Here is a 15,935-nt window from a genome sequence, read left to right as displayed (position 1 = left end):
ATCATTTCAGCAGATATGTTTTTTTGCTTAATTCTAAAGCTGTTTGTTTGTATATTTAAACTGGGGCAAATTGTAGAAATAAGCGCAATTGCTGATCCCAAAAGGAGATGGAAGTGGAAAGCAAATCTAATAGCGTCTCAGAAGGACGAATCCAATTGGATCGTGCCCACTCCTACTGTAATCAGAAGATTGGTATTTAGACCGACCCATTAATACAATCCATAACCGTTCTTGTTAAAAAAAAAATATTTCTATAATTTCCAAAAATACCGTAGTGACATCAACAACATGGAAATATCTTTGTATCAATTCTTAAATAATTACACAATTTTTTTCATTCAGCTTTTACATAATATATATTTATTTGGAAAATAATCTGAAATATACTCTCATTTTCTTTATATTATATCCATTTTCAAATATATTACGCAATTTTTTTCATTATCTTTTATATAATATATTTATTTTTATTTATTAAAAAAATAATGTGAAATACACCCATTTTCTTTATATAAATATAATTCTAATTATAATAATTTATTATCTTTAAATATAATTGGTTTTCAATAAATACAAACAAACAAATTATTTGAAAATTTTCAAATAAATTATTTAACGAAAAGCTTTTCGAGAAAAATCAATTAAAATTATAATATCATAATCCGATACCCAATTATTTGACTATTATATGTGTTAAACATCATACAAAGATAATATAATGTATTAAGTTTGATACACCACGGCTACGCGGGTTACGAATCGAATATTGCATTGAACTTGTTAACTCTCCTGCAAAAAAGTAACATATCTTTAAAAAATAAAAATAAATTATAAATATACAAAGTCTTATATTAAGCGTTGAAACTATTTTTTTAAGTGTAATATCTGAGAGTAATATATTTTTAAATACTAAAAATAAACTAAAAATAAATTAAAAATATATCAGTTTAGATTTATTTTAATTCTTGATATATTAAGTGTGAAAATTATTTTTTTAAGTTTAAAATTTGAGGAAAAGTTCACTCCAAAAGTTTGATCTTTCTTGAGGTTTTATAGATCCGAAGTTAAGATAGATAAATAGTTTTATATATGTGGAATTAAGATGGATATAAACTGGTTTATAATATCTATACATTGTGACTTTTATATATTATATATTATTATTGTATTTTTATTTATGCTTCTTATGCTTATAAAATAAAAATAAAAACTTTTAATTTTAAATTACAACAAGTGAATATTTTATCTTTATTTATATATTTTATTTTAATAAAATATATTATAAATCTTGGAATATTTATACTAGGTGGGCAGATTCACCTGAAGGGAGCATTTCTTGTTGGTTCAACCACATAACCCATGAACTTTCAATAGCAAAAGTAATTTAAGGACAAGGACTTGACTGATTAAGCTAACCTTTGGGACTCAATAATATTTATTTTTTATAAATTAATATATCAAAATTTGTAAATTAATATAGTAAAAGTAAAATAATGTGATAAAGAGTTTATATTTTAAAGTTTAATATCTACCATCTCTATTAATATTTATAAAACTCTTTGAAAAGACTAATAATTTAAAAAAAAAAAAATTATAAAATCCCATTTACATCAATAATTAAAAAAAATCTTAGTCTTGAATTGTGTGTAAGTTATAGTGTATCTAACATAACTGAGTCGGTTAGAAAAACATGTAAAAAAAAAAAAAAAAAAAATTTTTAAAGTTTATTTATATATCGATAACATTATTGGGTGAATACATGAAGATAGGTTACACTTTTTGGCCAAATGTGGCTATGAAATTTCAAGTTTTCCTCTTTTATCGAATTGCATTACTCAAAATTCATATAAGCATTGTGAATTTTAATTCAGAGTAAAAAGACAATGTGAAGAGAATTATGTTGTTGTCCTAATTATATTTTTTGCAAAAATAACTAGTGTCATTTAATTTCTCAATTTTCCATTAAATGTAATATATGTCCTTGTAAATTTTCACAAAACTTAAGAGGTATGTGTGTGTTCACTTGGCATAACTTAATCTAAACTGTGTAACTTTATATATATAAGAGCATGATGTACACAGAGAGAACTAAGTTTTTCATATTAAAAATTAATTTTTATGCAAAATTATATTTTTTATAATTTTCGGAAGTTAGTGAAGTAGTAATATTTCAATTGTATATTGGAAACACGTGTTTCTGTAATATTTATTTCAACTCTTTAAATAAATTGAAAAATAAACTTACCTTTTTTAAATCATGTCTATTTGATAAAGTTAAATATTTACATGTTATTTCAATGATAAGACATCCTCAATTTCACAATTATACGATAAAGGATAAATATGACGAAATAAGATCTGTATATCAATTCTTATTTAAATATATTACTCAATTTTCTCCATTTTATATAATAAATTTATTTAATAATACTATAAAAATAATGTGAAATATACTCTCATTTTCTTTACATAAATAAAATTCTAATTGTAATAATTTATTCTCCTTATATATAATTTGTTTTCAATAAATACAAACTAAATATTTATTTAATTTTCAAATAAATGATTTAATGAAAAGTTTTTCAAGATAAATCAATTAAAATTACAACTTATTAATAATAATGCAAAAGAGAACATATCTTTAAAAAAAAAAAATTAAAATGAATTATAAATACAACAGCTTACATTTGTCCAAAGATTCATTCTAACTTATAGTTATAAATTATATATTATAATAAAGGTTATGTACGTTAAATTAAATTAATGGTAAAATATTTGTAAATTATAAAATATTATAATTTTAACTTACATAGAAAGATGATAAATAATGTTGACATATATACTTTCTTACATTGTATTTATATATCTGGCCCTATACTAGATTGTAAAGTTTTTCTTGGGACAAAAATTATATATTATGTAAGATAAAAAAAAAATTAAAGTCAATGGGTGTTTAGCTAAAGTGGTTGGAATGGTGGTTTGCCATCCCATCCACTTGGGCTCAAGTCCCTATAGACCTAGACTGGCATAGTAGATTTTCTTTTAAAAAAAACATATTAAATGATTTAATATTATCATAACCATAATCTAAAAATATAATGGATAAAAAGTTTAAAAAATTAATTGACATTAATATAAAATAATTAATATTTTGATTATCATGAAGATGAACCTCATTAGTAGATTTAAAAAAAAAAACATATTAAATTATTTAATATAATATTTAATATTGTCATAATTATCGTCTAAAAATACAATGAATAAAAAGTTTAAAACATTAATTAACATTAATATAAAATAATTATATTTTGATTATTTTGCAAATAAACTTTATTAATAAAATTGACATTGTTTATATGATTTGTCGAAAAACTATTACAAAAATAATTATGAATCACAAAAATCTTATATCAAATACAATATTTTAATTATTTTAATAAATAATTTAATTTTCTTTTATAAAAAAATATTGCATTTTATTTTAAATTTAAAACTTTAATATTTATAACCCTAATTGAAACTGTGAAATAATATTTTGATGTTTTAACAATCATTTTTCTTGCACGAATGAAAATTTATACGGTTTTGAATGGTGTAAATTTGATTTTTTTGAATTAAGATTTAATTGTTTTAACAAAGGCTTTATCTTGCACATGTGAAAATTTATACTATTTTGAAATGTGTAAGTTTCATTATTTTAATACTTTTCTTCTTAAAGGTAAGGTAGTTGGTCTAATCTTTCATATGCATGAATGGAAAGAAGGGTAGTTACTATATTCATTACATAAATCAAATATAGATTAACAAAACATATTCTATCCAATCACGAAATATAAATATTTTGTAAGCACATAATGTTAATGATATCCGTGGTGTAGGTGTGGTATACCCTAACCAATAATAACTCATCTTCCTTTGAATAAAGGGGTCATTTCCAGCGAACAACGACATTGTGTAGTGAGACCACTTCTCTCTCACTACTCATCATTAGGGATCTCATTTTTTACTATGGACAGTGAGACCACTAGAAACTTAAGACATCATCATCATTAAATCTACACATTGTCTCACTATCCATCATAAGGAAGCTCATTCCTTATGATAAGCCGTGAGACAACTAGAAACTTAAGACATCATTAAACCTACACACAACATATATCCAGAAACTTATTAACATAATTACATACAATAGAAATATAGAAAAAAATTCATTAATTAAAATTTATAAGAAAATCATCAAAAATATAAAAAATAATTATAAAAATAAAAAACAAGTGAATTTCACGAAATTTAATATTACATCATAAATTCTCAACCCTAAGCCATAAAAATTAAATAAAACTTCAAAAATTCACTCAAATCATATTTTAAAAATAATATAAAAATAACACATTTAAATTTATAAATTTTATAAATCAAAGTTGAATTAATAATAATAATTATTATTATTTTAATAAAAAAATATAATATTAAAAAACCAATAATATAGACATATTTCTAAATTATTTTTAATTTTATTATAATTAAAAAAATATAATAAATAATAAATATATTTCTAAATAAAATATTTATCTTATTACTCCTTTTATATTAAACTTTCACAAAAATTAACAATGTTTTAAGAAACAATTATTTATTTATATTATTTTTTCATTGTTATTTTATTTTTAATAAAAAGTATTGCATTTCTTATCTTACTTAGCCCTAAGACAAAAAGATGTATTTGATTTAAATTTTTTCCCAGTAAAATAATACCAAAATATTGTTGGTATTAGTTCAACATTATTTCACTCACTTGCTGTGTAATACTTACATTATAAAATTTTGTAAAAGAGAAATGTCTGTAAAACAAATGGTTGTAGCCTCAACAGCTAGCTATAGGCTAATGTGACTATATGCATGTTCCTCCCAACCCAAAGCACCTGACCCAACCATTATGATATTTCATTTGTTTCACCACCCGTACATGATGGTATAATGGAAAAGCTTGCAAGTTTCTGCAGCTCAAATCTATGCTTTTCCCCAAAGTACCAGTGTTGTTATCTTTTCGAGAGAATTTTTGTTGCTTTTTCTAGTCTAAATATAAATTATTATATTTTCTCACAAAACTCTTCTTTTATATATATATATATATATATATAATCTATTTATCTATTTTAAATTAAAACCCATTTCAACAAGTTTATCCATTTAAACCTACCTAAAGAATTATATCCATTTATGACATGTATATTCCTTTTACAATGGAGAACACCTTCTATTTCCATTGGCATTGGTTTGAATATGGAAATTTTTGAACGAATTGAAATGATTATGTTATTTTATTTTTTATTTTCTAAGAGGGACGAGTGGCCAAGGCAACTTGTTATTTATTTATTTAAATGATGGTTATTTGAATTTTTTTTTTTTTTTATAAATATAAATATATATACATAATTTCTTAAAGAGAGATTTATTTTTAATTTAATATAACATGGAAAATTTTGTAATTCTTTCGATGCTAAATATAGAATTTACAATATTTGAATAAAAATATTAATAATAAAAAAGATTTATTGTAAATAGATATAGAATATGTAAAATAAATGTGATATCCCCAAATTATGTAAATATTTAATTTATTGCAAACCAAATAATTTGTTATTTCTTTAATTATAAAATTGTTTCTTGGATTAATTATGCAGAAAATGAATTAGTAGTTATTTGTAAATACTGTTTTTTATTTTTGTTTTTACTTATAAGTAGTTAGGGAGACAATTATCTGCCCTAACTAATTCTTGGGTATTTACTCAAGAAAGATCAAGAGGATAGGGGTATCTGAGATCAAGGAGAAAAAAAAGAGAAGAGAAGAGAAAAATGATAATCTGTGCTGAGATGTCAGGCAGAGTTCTATAGCTATGTCTGGTAGCAACATCTGGTTTCTTGGGTATTTACTCAAGAAAGATCAAGTTGATAGGGGTATCTGAGATCAAGGAGAAGAAAAAAGAGAAGACAAGAGAAAAATGATAATCTGTGCTGAGATGTGAGGCAAAGTCTACGTCTGGTAGCAACGTGTGGTCTACATAGGTCTGGTAGGTACGTCTGGTGTGGACCAGATAGTTGTGAGACAATTAAGATCTCATATTAGAAAAAGAAGAAAGGGTTCCTAAGCTGTGAGACAATTAAGATCTCATATTAGAAAAGGAAGAAAGGGTTCTTGTGTACAGGAACAACTCAGGGGAAGACTACAGGAAGTAGTAGTCTTAAGGTTGGGAGGTAAAATATCGAGCAACAAGGTTTATTTGCAGGCTAAGTCTGGAAAGCTTAGACCAGATAAGTGAAATTTCCTTAAAGTAATCAGAATTATGCTATGCTTTGTTACATAAATATATGTGTAGGTCATTGTATTAGAATGTGGAAATTAATGGATTAATGGAAATAACGTATAAACTGGTAAAAGAATTTACCATCGAAATTTAGTAGTTCTTATTAAGAATATATGGTAGAACTGAATAAGTATATTTCAATATTGGAAATAATTTTAAAAAGTTCTTATTAAAGAACATATGGCAGAATTAAAATAAGCATATTTCAATATTGGCAAATAGTTTTAAACTAGTATGATTCAATATCGAATCTAGCTGTCAGAGAATAAATATAAACTACAAAATATTCCTCTTTTGAAGAACAGTAGAATACTAAAACCCTTGCTAAACCCCGAGTAACAGGGACGAAGCAAAACAAGCATTAAGGTATAAACATATTGATTCAACATTCACGAAATAGAATAAAGGAAACAATAGATGTAATAAAAACAAGATATACAATACGCGACATGATTAAAGAATCTCATTATACTACCCTCACGGTTTGGGCAAATACCCTTTACCATGTCAATGCAATTAGTACGATAACTAAAGTTGCTAAACTGTATTAACAGGAAACGAAAGAACAAGGGAATGCTGAACATTTAAATAGCACGACGCATTACACAGTCGTAATGAAAATTATAATATTAAGAACTGTAGGTTCTCAGAAAAACAACTACACAACTGGCTAACCAATAGTAGAATTGGATAGGCCGGATTGAAATCCCTCTAGCAAAATAAACAAAAAATATTTATTCGCTTAAAAGATAGTGGAAGAAGTTGTCGAAACTCATAACCTAAACAATAATCTTCATAGAGGAAACCCATCGTAAATTATGCCACCGCCTGTCACCCTTAAGGGCTGACTTGTCTAGTACTTTCGATAATTAAACAATTATGTATAGACCGAACAGAGCCCTATGAGAGCTGAAACCCCAAACTATAAGAAACCTTAAGAAATGTAGTACCCAGAGGAGATTTAACACATTCCAAGAAATATCTCCCACCCGCGTACCACGCAATACATGAATACCTGTAAAACCCTCCACCCCAACTGGGAGGAGTAACCAGATTAAGAGGTGAAAGAAAAATGAACGATAAAAAAGGAGCTACATGCGAAAACAATTCAGTAATTACCTAGCTAAAACTTCTTATGCAAACCCTCGTCACAACAAAGTATCAAAACGAAGGCCACCACACCTGCCAAGAAGCCAAAGGCAGTTAGAGGTCATAGAAAGGCGTCCACAGGAAAATAATACAGAGTAACAGTCAAGAACCATGAACATTACCTGATGAAGCGACTTCGGAGCAAACCCTCGACGCAGAAGAATGTCGAACCAGAGGTCGATACATTTGCCATAGAGGCCAGAGACAGTCAAAAGCCATGATTCGACAACAACAAACCATTTTACAGTGCATTTCGAATAAAGAACCCATGAGCACTTGAGTAAGGCAAAACCCTTCTGAGCTGCGGTCTCCAATTCCAGAAAGGGAAGAATGACAAAGATGCATCAAGTTTGTCAAAGCATAGAAACCCGGGAAGGCATCTCCACCGTGTGATCCAAACAACAAAGGAGAGTCGTTGATCTGAAGCTAGTCCCGAGGACAATAATGGAGTGGTATTGCCATAAAGGCTCCAGCCAGGAAAGGTCTCCACCTAGGCCAAATTGACAGCCAAGTTATTAATGTATCGTGTGAGATCAGGTAGTAGTGATGTTAACGCTTAGAAGTCAGACAACTATAAGTCAGGTTTAAATGCCAAAGCACAGACATACTCTTTTAAAATGACAAAGGGACAAGTGTCTCGTAAAAGCCTCCTCTTATGTTTTTAAAGTGTAAATACATTTATGAACGATATGTTGTGCTGGACCAAGTTCGAAATTTAGTTAAGTAAACTATATTATAACCAGCAACGCCTGGGTTTAACCCTGCATGTTGAATTAAATATAATTACAATCTTGGTATTAACGTTGAATCTATACATAATTATGTTTTTAATTACAGTTTTTTTTTTAATATGATGATATATTTTTAACTTATGAGTATGTTACGATAAATGGAAAAAAATGATGGTTAAAACATTTTATTAGTGTGTGTCTCAAGATAAAGGCTAGGTGTTACTTTTTTCATGTTTAGCATGGAATTGATACATGTCATCTATATAAGTAACTAGAATAGATTCATATTAACCTAGGATTTATCAACTGTGGAGAGAGATCAAATCTCTTTAAGTGAAAACATTTATTCAAATTTTACACTTTAAAAAAAAATTGCATCTCAAAAAATTTGATCCCTCTCAACACTTGATAAAGAGTTAATATAAATATATACAAATATTATGATAACCATAATACGTACAACAAATATCAAATGAAAAAAATTAAATAAAGTTAATATGAAATAAGATCATATTTTTTTTTTTTTGATAAATAAACCTTTTATAACACAATTTTATTATACTTAATTTTATATTAATACTTTTTTCCTATCTTATTTTAAAAAATATATTTTATTTAAATTATTTTTAATTTAAATATTAAAAACTTGAATAACATGCCATTGAGACTGTGAATTAAGAGTTATTTGTTTTAACAACGGATAAAAAAAAAAAAAAAAATTCCATCAAATTATATTTGGGGTGTTGATGCTGTATAGACGAACTAATAATAATTATTTTGACATATACACTCATTCATATTGTTATAAATTTCACATTTTTTTATTTTTATTTTAATAAAAGCATATTCGAGTGATGGGAATATAGGGCATCATCCCAAACATAGAGAATCCAATCTTTTGGCTAAGAGGCTTTCCAAACCAACGAAGCAGAAGCATTAATGTGCCAAGTTTGATCTGAAGTGATTTCTCTTACAGTTTAATATCTGAAATTGCATCTCTTATTGAGATTGTTCTGCTCAAACTTAAAATACTGTGGCTTTCTTAAGAAATTTCTGGTTTAGTTTTCGAATGATTGGGTCGCACCATCTTCCTGGGCGAAGGTTTGCAGTCAATGGTGGGGTCTTCTGAGCTTCCTTAGTGAGGATTATTCCACCTTCGAACCTGATATCAGATCTGCGATTAAGCGAGGCCGTTTCATTTCTGCGGGTTCACATATATACAGATCTGAAGTATTGATTCTTGGCTATCTCTAGGGCATCATCCCAAACACAGAGAATTCAATCTTTTGGCTAAGAGGCTCTCCAAACCAGCGAAGCAGAAGCATTAATGTGCCAAGTTTGATCTGAAGTGATTTCTCCTGCGGTCTATCGGGTCTGCGAATTGGGTCTGTGGTGCGATTTTTCAAAATACTTTTCCAATCTGTGCAGTCTCAACCATTCATCTTTCCAGATCCAATCTGGTCTGCAAGCTGTGGTTCGTCCGAGGCACGTGTGGTCTGAGGTCTGGTTTGCTCAATCAAGTGCACACATTCCTTATCTTTTTCTAATATATATCTGCTCATATATTTTCAAATATGAATAATTCACCACAACTACCAAAGATTACCAAAGGTAGACCTAGCATAGTTACTCTACAAAGCCTGTATGAGTATATAGAATCTTTAGAGAAACGTAGAGAAGAAAGAGAATTCAAGCTACAAATAGAGTTAGAAGCCATGCTGAAAAATAAATTCACATCTCTTGAAGACAAGATCCAAAAACAAATAGAACTATTGGAGAATAAAATAGAGGCAATAGAGACTAGGTTGCAGGTTATAGAAAAACAAAACCAAGATACGAACCAAAAATCCCAGCAAGGAGATGTTCATACTTTAGAGAGTCTTAAAATGAAGGACATGATTAAAGAACTAGAAGAAAATGTTAATAGCCGCCTCACCCTAAATAGTGTGGCAGGTAAATTAGATATCAAACCAATTAAAGATGAAATGAAAAAATTGATAGAATTAGACCATGAGCGTAACAAAAGGGACTTGAACCTTATAATATTCGGTTTGAAAGAGGAGATAGACGAGGATACTTTAGCCATAGCCCAGACAGAATTACATAATAGATTACAAATTGAAACAACATGTCTCACAGAAGCAACAAGGTTGGGGAAATTAATTGAGAATAAAGGAAGGTTGATCCGAATAAAGGTGAGCTCTATTGACCATAAGTATGACATACTTAGTAAAAGCTCAAGTCTAAAAGGAACGAGAATATTTATAAACAAAGATCTCATTCCAGAAGATCAAGCATAGTTAAGAAAGGAGGTTCAAAAGGTAAAAGAAGCTAGGAAGAAAGGAAAATGGGCAATAATCATAAATAGAAAAGCCGTTATTTGAGATAGAAACCAAAAAGATAGTAATAAATAGCAATTCAACATGCTCCAGATTCTTTCTTGGAATTGTTAGGGCTTTCCATGGAACAAAGGCCCCAAGCTAAGTTGAATCTCGAATGATGTTGATATTATATTGCTTGTTGAAACTTGGGAGCACGATGAATTTAAGGTCCCTAACATAGATGGTTTTGCACTATGGTCTACCTGGAACAAGCGATCCTCCGTTAGAGGCATTGGGGGTATAGCTTGTTACATTAAGAAGAACATTTCCCCGCATGCTAGGATTTATAAAAACAACCCTTACAACCAATATAGTTGGATAGAGATTACTGACATTAATGATAAAAAGACCTACATAGTAATCTGTTATTTCCTCCCCATCAATTTTAACTTCTATAAGAAAAAGAATCTAGATAAAAATAGTCCTTACAATGATTTAGAGAATGATATTTCTAGCCTAAGGAATGAAGGTAATATCCTTTTAATGGGTGACTTTAATGCTTGAACATCAAGCAACCAAGCTATTCTTCTAAGCAATCATTCCAATCCTAATCCTCTTTGGTTAGACGAAGACCTTACTCTGGCTAGCCAGTACAAAAGGAGCTCTGAAGACCTTGGGGAGAATTTGTTTGGGTCGGAGCTAGTCAAGCTCTGTAGTGCTCAGGATCGTAATGGTCTAAAAAAGTGGCCCAATTCTAGCCAGATGACCTGCATCCATGGGCTAGGTAGCAGCGTGGTAGACTATGTTATTTCCAATCTCCCTTTATACAACGGAATAATAAATTTTGACATCTAAAACGACCACAAGCCTGATTTTGATCATAGGCATTTACTTATAACTCTCAATTTTGTCATGCATAGAGATCCCATAGAAGATAATCCTTATAGCCAAAAGAACTTAATCTTTGATAGAAATATAAACGATCTCTTTCTAAATGAATTAAAAACTAATTTGCTTCCTTTATCTAGTATAGATAACATAGAAGACCTCTATCATAATTTTACTACAACCCTCTCATATTCTATTAACAAGTTCTCAATTGAAGTTTCAAGTAATAAAAGAAATAGCAATACCAACCCATGGTATGACAAAGACTGTAAAAATGAGAGGAGAAGAATTAATGAAGTTGTTAATGAATCTCTTAAAATTGGCAAGATAAAAATATACAAAGCCCTAACTAAAAGGAAAAAAAGGCAGTATATTTGTAAAAGACAAGAGAATCTCTTACACCTCTCTAAGGTAGCTCCTAAGAAATTCTGGAGGCAGATTCTAACTAGGAAAACTAAAGATAATAATAAAATTTCTTTACACGACTGGAATTCCTATCTTAAAAAGCTTTATGAATCTCCAAATGTCATGGATAACTTTGAAACCCTGCTCACAACGAAAGAAGTTTTCTCATTAAAAGACATTGATTTTGGGGTTAAACACCTGGCAAATGGGAAAGCTAAGGATATTGAAGGTTACCAGGCAAAAATCTTAAAAATTGGAGGTCTTGTCCTCATCCCCCACATACACAAGATTTTCAATCAAGCGGTCAAGCAAGGGTTCCCTAAACCATGGACTCAGAGCCTTATTATCCCTATTTTTAAAAGTGGGGATACAAATAACCCCTCTAATTATCGAACAATTATGATCAACCCTCTATTAGCCAAGTTATATGGTGTTATTTTGGAAAAGATGTTGAGCATATGACTTGAAAGTGAAGGTAAGCAGGCTAAAGGCCAAGCGGGTTTTAGAAGGAAACACTCAACAACAGACCACCTCATTACGCTTAGGATCATTGTGGAGGAATGCCGCAATGATAAATCCAATCTCTTTTGTTGCTTTGTGGATTTTAGAAAGGCTTTCGATACAGTTCCTAGAAACAACCTATGGAATAGATTAGAAGAGCTGAACGTTCCTTTCGAGTTGAGAGTTGCCGCTATAAGGTTATACGAGAATGTAATTGCTAAGTTAAAGAGCAATGAGGGGTTGTCGAAAGATATTAAGTGTAATATCGGAGTTAAAGAAGGTTGCCCCCTCTCCCCTACCCTATTTGGCATTTACATCGATAAGCTAGAAGGTTGTTTAGAGGAAGCAGGCTGTGCTGGCACGATCTTAGCTGGGATAGTCATCATCCTTCTTCTCTATGCTGACAATATTGTTCTTCTCGCAAGGTGCCCATATAATCTTGATAAGCAACTTAGACTTCTTAAGGATTTTTGCTCTACCATGGGTATGACTGTTAACACTGACAAAACAAAAGTTATGATTATCAAATCCAAGAAGGACACTTACGCTAATTTTATGTATGACAATAGTAACTTGGAGGAAGTGTCTTCTTACAAGTACCTAGGAATTGATATTCATCACAAGCTCAACTAGAACTATAGCATTGAGAAAAGGATTAATGGGGGGTGGAAAGTTTATTTTGGTCTTGAAAATAATTGTAAAACAACAAACCTCATAATGTGGGATAGAAAGAAGTTCCTCTTTGAAACTTTAGTCACTCCTGTTATCTTATATGGATGTGAGGTTTGGGGTTGCAACATCTCTAGAGAATCTTGGAGAAAGATGGAGCAAATCCAGAAACATTTTATAATGTATAACCTCAAAATTAAAAGCAATACACCCTATCCTATTCTCCTTATAGAAGTGGGTCTTTCCCTTATCGAGAGCCTAGCTATGACTAGGTTTCTGTTGTACAAGCACAAACTCAATAACAAAGGAGACCATAGACTTCCTAAGCTAGCTTTAAATTCCAGCCAAAGCCACCTAAGGCTCAAACAAGGTTGGTATAAAGACACAAGGGCCTGGTTAAACCATTGGGAGATTGGCGAGAATGCTGCATTGCAAAACATTAATAACATTAAAAATATTGTTACTTCTAAGTTCAAAGAAAAAATGTGGTGTGAGAAAGATTTAGCAGCTAAAAGGAAATTAATATATTATAAGGAGGTCATCAAACCCACCCTAGAAGATCAAAAGTATATCTCTGTTTTAACTAGCTCAAAGAAGAAAATTAATATAGTCAAGATTAGAACGAACTCTCATGAGCTCCATAGTGAAACGGGTCGTTGGGCAATTCCTAAAACACCATGGATGGAAAGGATCTTCCATCTCTGTGAGAATATGAACATCGAGGATGAAAATCACTTCCTCTTAGAGTGCCCCACGTACAACCACATTAGAGCTCAGTTTCATAATCTTTGTTGCAACACTGACCTTCCTAGCCTTTTACGATGTCAAAATTATAGTGAGCTCGGAAGGCTTCTCTCCAAGCTTTTTGAGCATAGGAATAAAATCTTAAATCAAACTAAATAATTCGTTTCTTTAGGTCCGATAGACCAAAGTTTGGTCTCAGTGGACGTTAACCATCATCATCATCAATATAACAGATAAATACAGTGTAATACTTTAGAAAGTTAATAGTTAAATATAAGCAAATGGAAATAATTAATTTTATTTAATTTTCATTTTATTGGATTTAGTTTGTCACAAAAGTCTTAGATCACAAAAATTATTATAAATCACAAAATCTTAGATCAAATATAATATTTTAATTATTTTAGTAAATAATTTAATATTTTTTTTATAATTTTTTTTTTGTTTTTTTGTTAAGCTTGGCAGGACTCTCATTTTCGATTTTACATGTCCATTATTTACCCCGGGGAGAGTAGTACAAGATTCAAACCCAAGATCTCTAGTTTAGTAAGACTTCATCCCACAGCCAAGATTCAAACCCAAGATCTCTAGTTTGGTAAGACTTCATGCCACAACCATCACCACTTGACCTACCTCCTACTCCAAACAGAGTTATAAAAAAAATTATTATTACATTTTATTTTAAATTTTAAATTTGAATATTTATAACCCTAATTGAAAATGTGAATTAAAATTTTGACGGTTTTAACAAAGGGTTTATCTTGCACGAATGAAAATTTATACGGTTTTGAACGGTGTACATTTGAATTTTTTAATTAAGATTTGATCATTTTAACAAAGGATTTATCTTGCACATGTGAAAAATTATACTATTTTGAAATATGTAAATTTCATTATTTTATTACTTTCACCTAAAAGATAAGGTAGTTGATCTAATCTTTACATAAATCGAATATAAATTAAGGAAAAAAAAATCTATCAAATCACGAAATATTTTCTAAGCACATTGTATCCATATATTTTCTAAGAATATATGGATAAAACAGTACATTTTTATGATAGACATATTGTCCTCATAAATCTTGAGAAAAATTCATAGTGTGACTATATTGGGAAGAAGCTTCTCCACTTACATCCATTTGAACTATTATCTAATAGTTACAACATAATGATACTATTTACTCTCACCCATTTTTGCAATTTACACAGAGTTTAATATATGGATTAGATCATTTGCATTTCTGTAGATCACAGACTTTATGTAGTCTTTTCTTATATGATTTCTATACAAAATCAGATACAAAAATTTATACAAAACTTAAAACAAAAAGAAACAAGAATTTTATATGGACTTATCTACAATGAAGTACTGTCTTTTTGAGCTCTCTTCACCAACACTTTTAGATTTTCTACTTCTGTCTCCTCTCCTCCCGTTTTCATCATGATGTGCATGCCTTCTTCTGTGTCCTGTAGTCCCTTTTTCGATAATTCATGCACAGATTTGTTATGTGCTCTGCTGATGTGCTCAATGGATGAATTCTGGAAAGAACTCCACATACTTTTTTATACATCTCAGCGAACCTTGTAGGGAAGTTTGTTGAATGTTGGTCTTCCCTTTAACATGGTTTATTATACATTTGAAATCCCCAAAAATTTGTACTTGAGGGATATCTAAGAACTTGATAAACCATAATAGACCCCATAAAGCAACAGCTTCTGCTTTCATACTTGTTCCTTCTCCCACATACCAGTGAATCCAGAACTTTTCATACTTGTTCCTTCTCCCACATACCAATGAATCCGGAATTCCTGCTCTTCTGTCAATTTTAAGCAAAAGCCACTCCCACATATTTTTCCTTGAGGTGCTCCATCAAAAAACCCCAGTGGATAGTTGGAGAACTGAACTCTCCTCTTCTCTGTCTTCTTCTTTTTATTTTTCTTGGTGTCCTCATTCTGATCTAATACCATACCATCCACTGTTCTATGGATTCATAGATTAAGTTTCCCCCCATGCTGAGACCAAAAATTAGAGGATTTCGAGCTTTCCAAATTTCCTAGAAAATGACCAAAGCTAACAATCTCTTGCTTTTAAATATTTATAATAGTGTATAGGGATTGTTTTCCAAATTAATTATGTTTTTATTGGTTTTTTAATTAAATTG

This window comes from Pinus tabuliformis, chromosome 1_1, assembly GCF_031772625.1.
Source record: "Pinus tabuliformis cultivar Carrire ecotype Pingquan chromosome 1_1, CPIR1, whole genome shotgun sequence".
NCBI lineage: Eukaryota > Viridiplantae > Streptophyta > Pinopsida > Pinales > Pinaceae > Pinus > Pinus tabuliformis.
Note: the sequence above shows the minus strand (reverse complement) of the source record.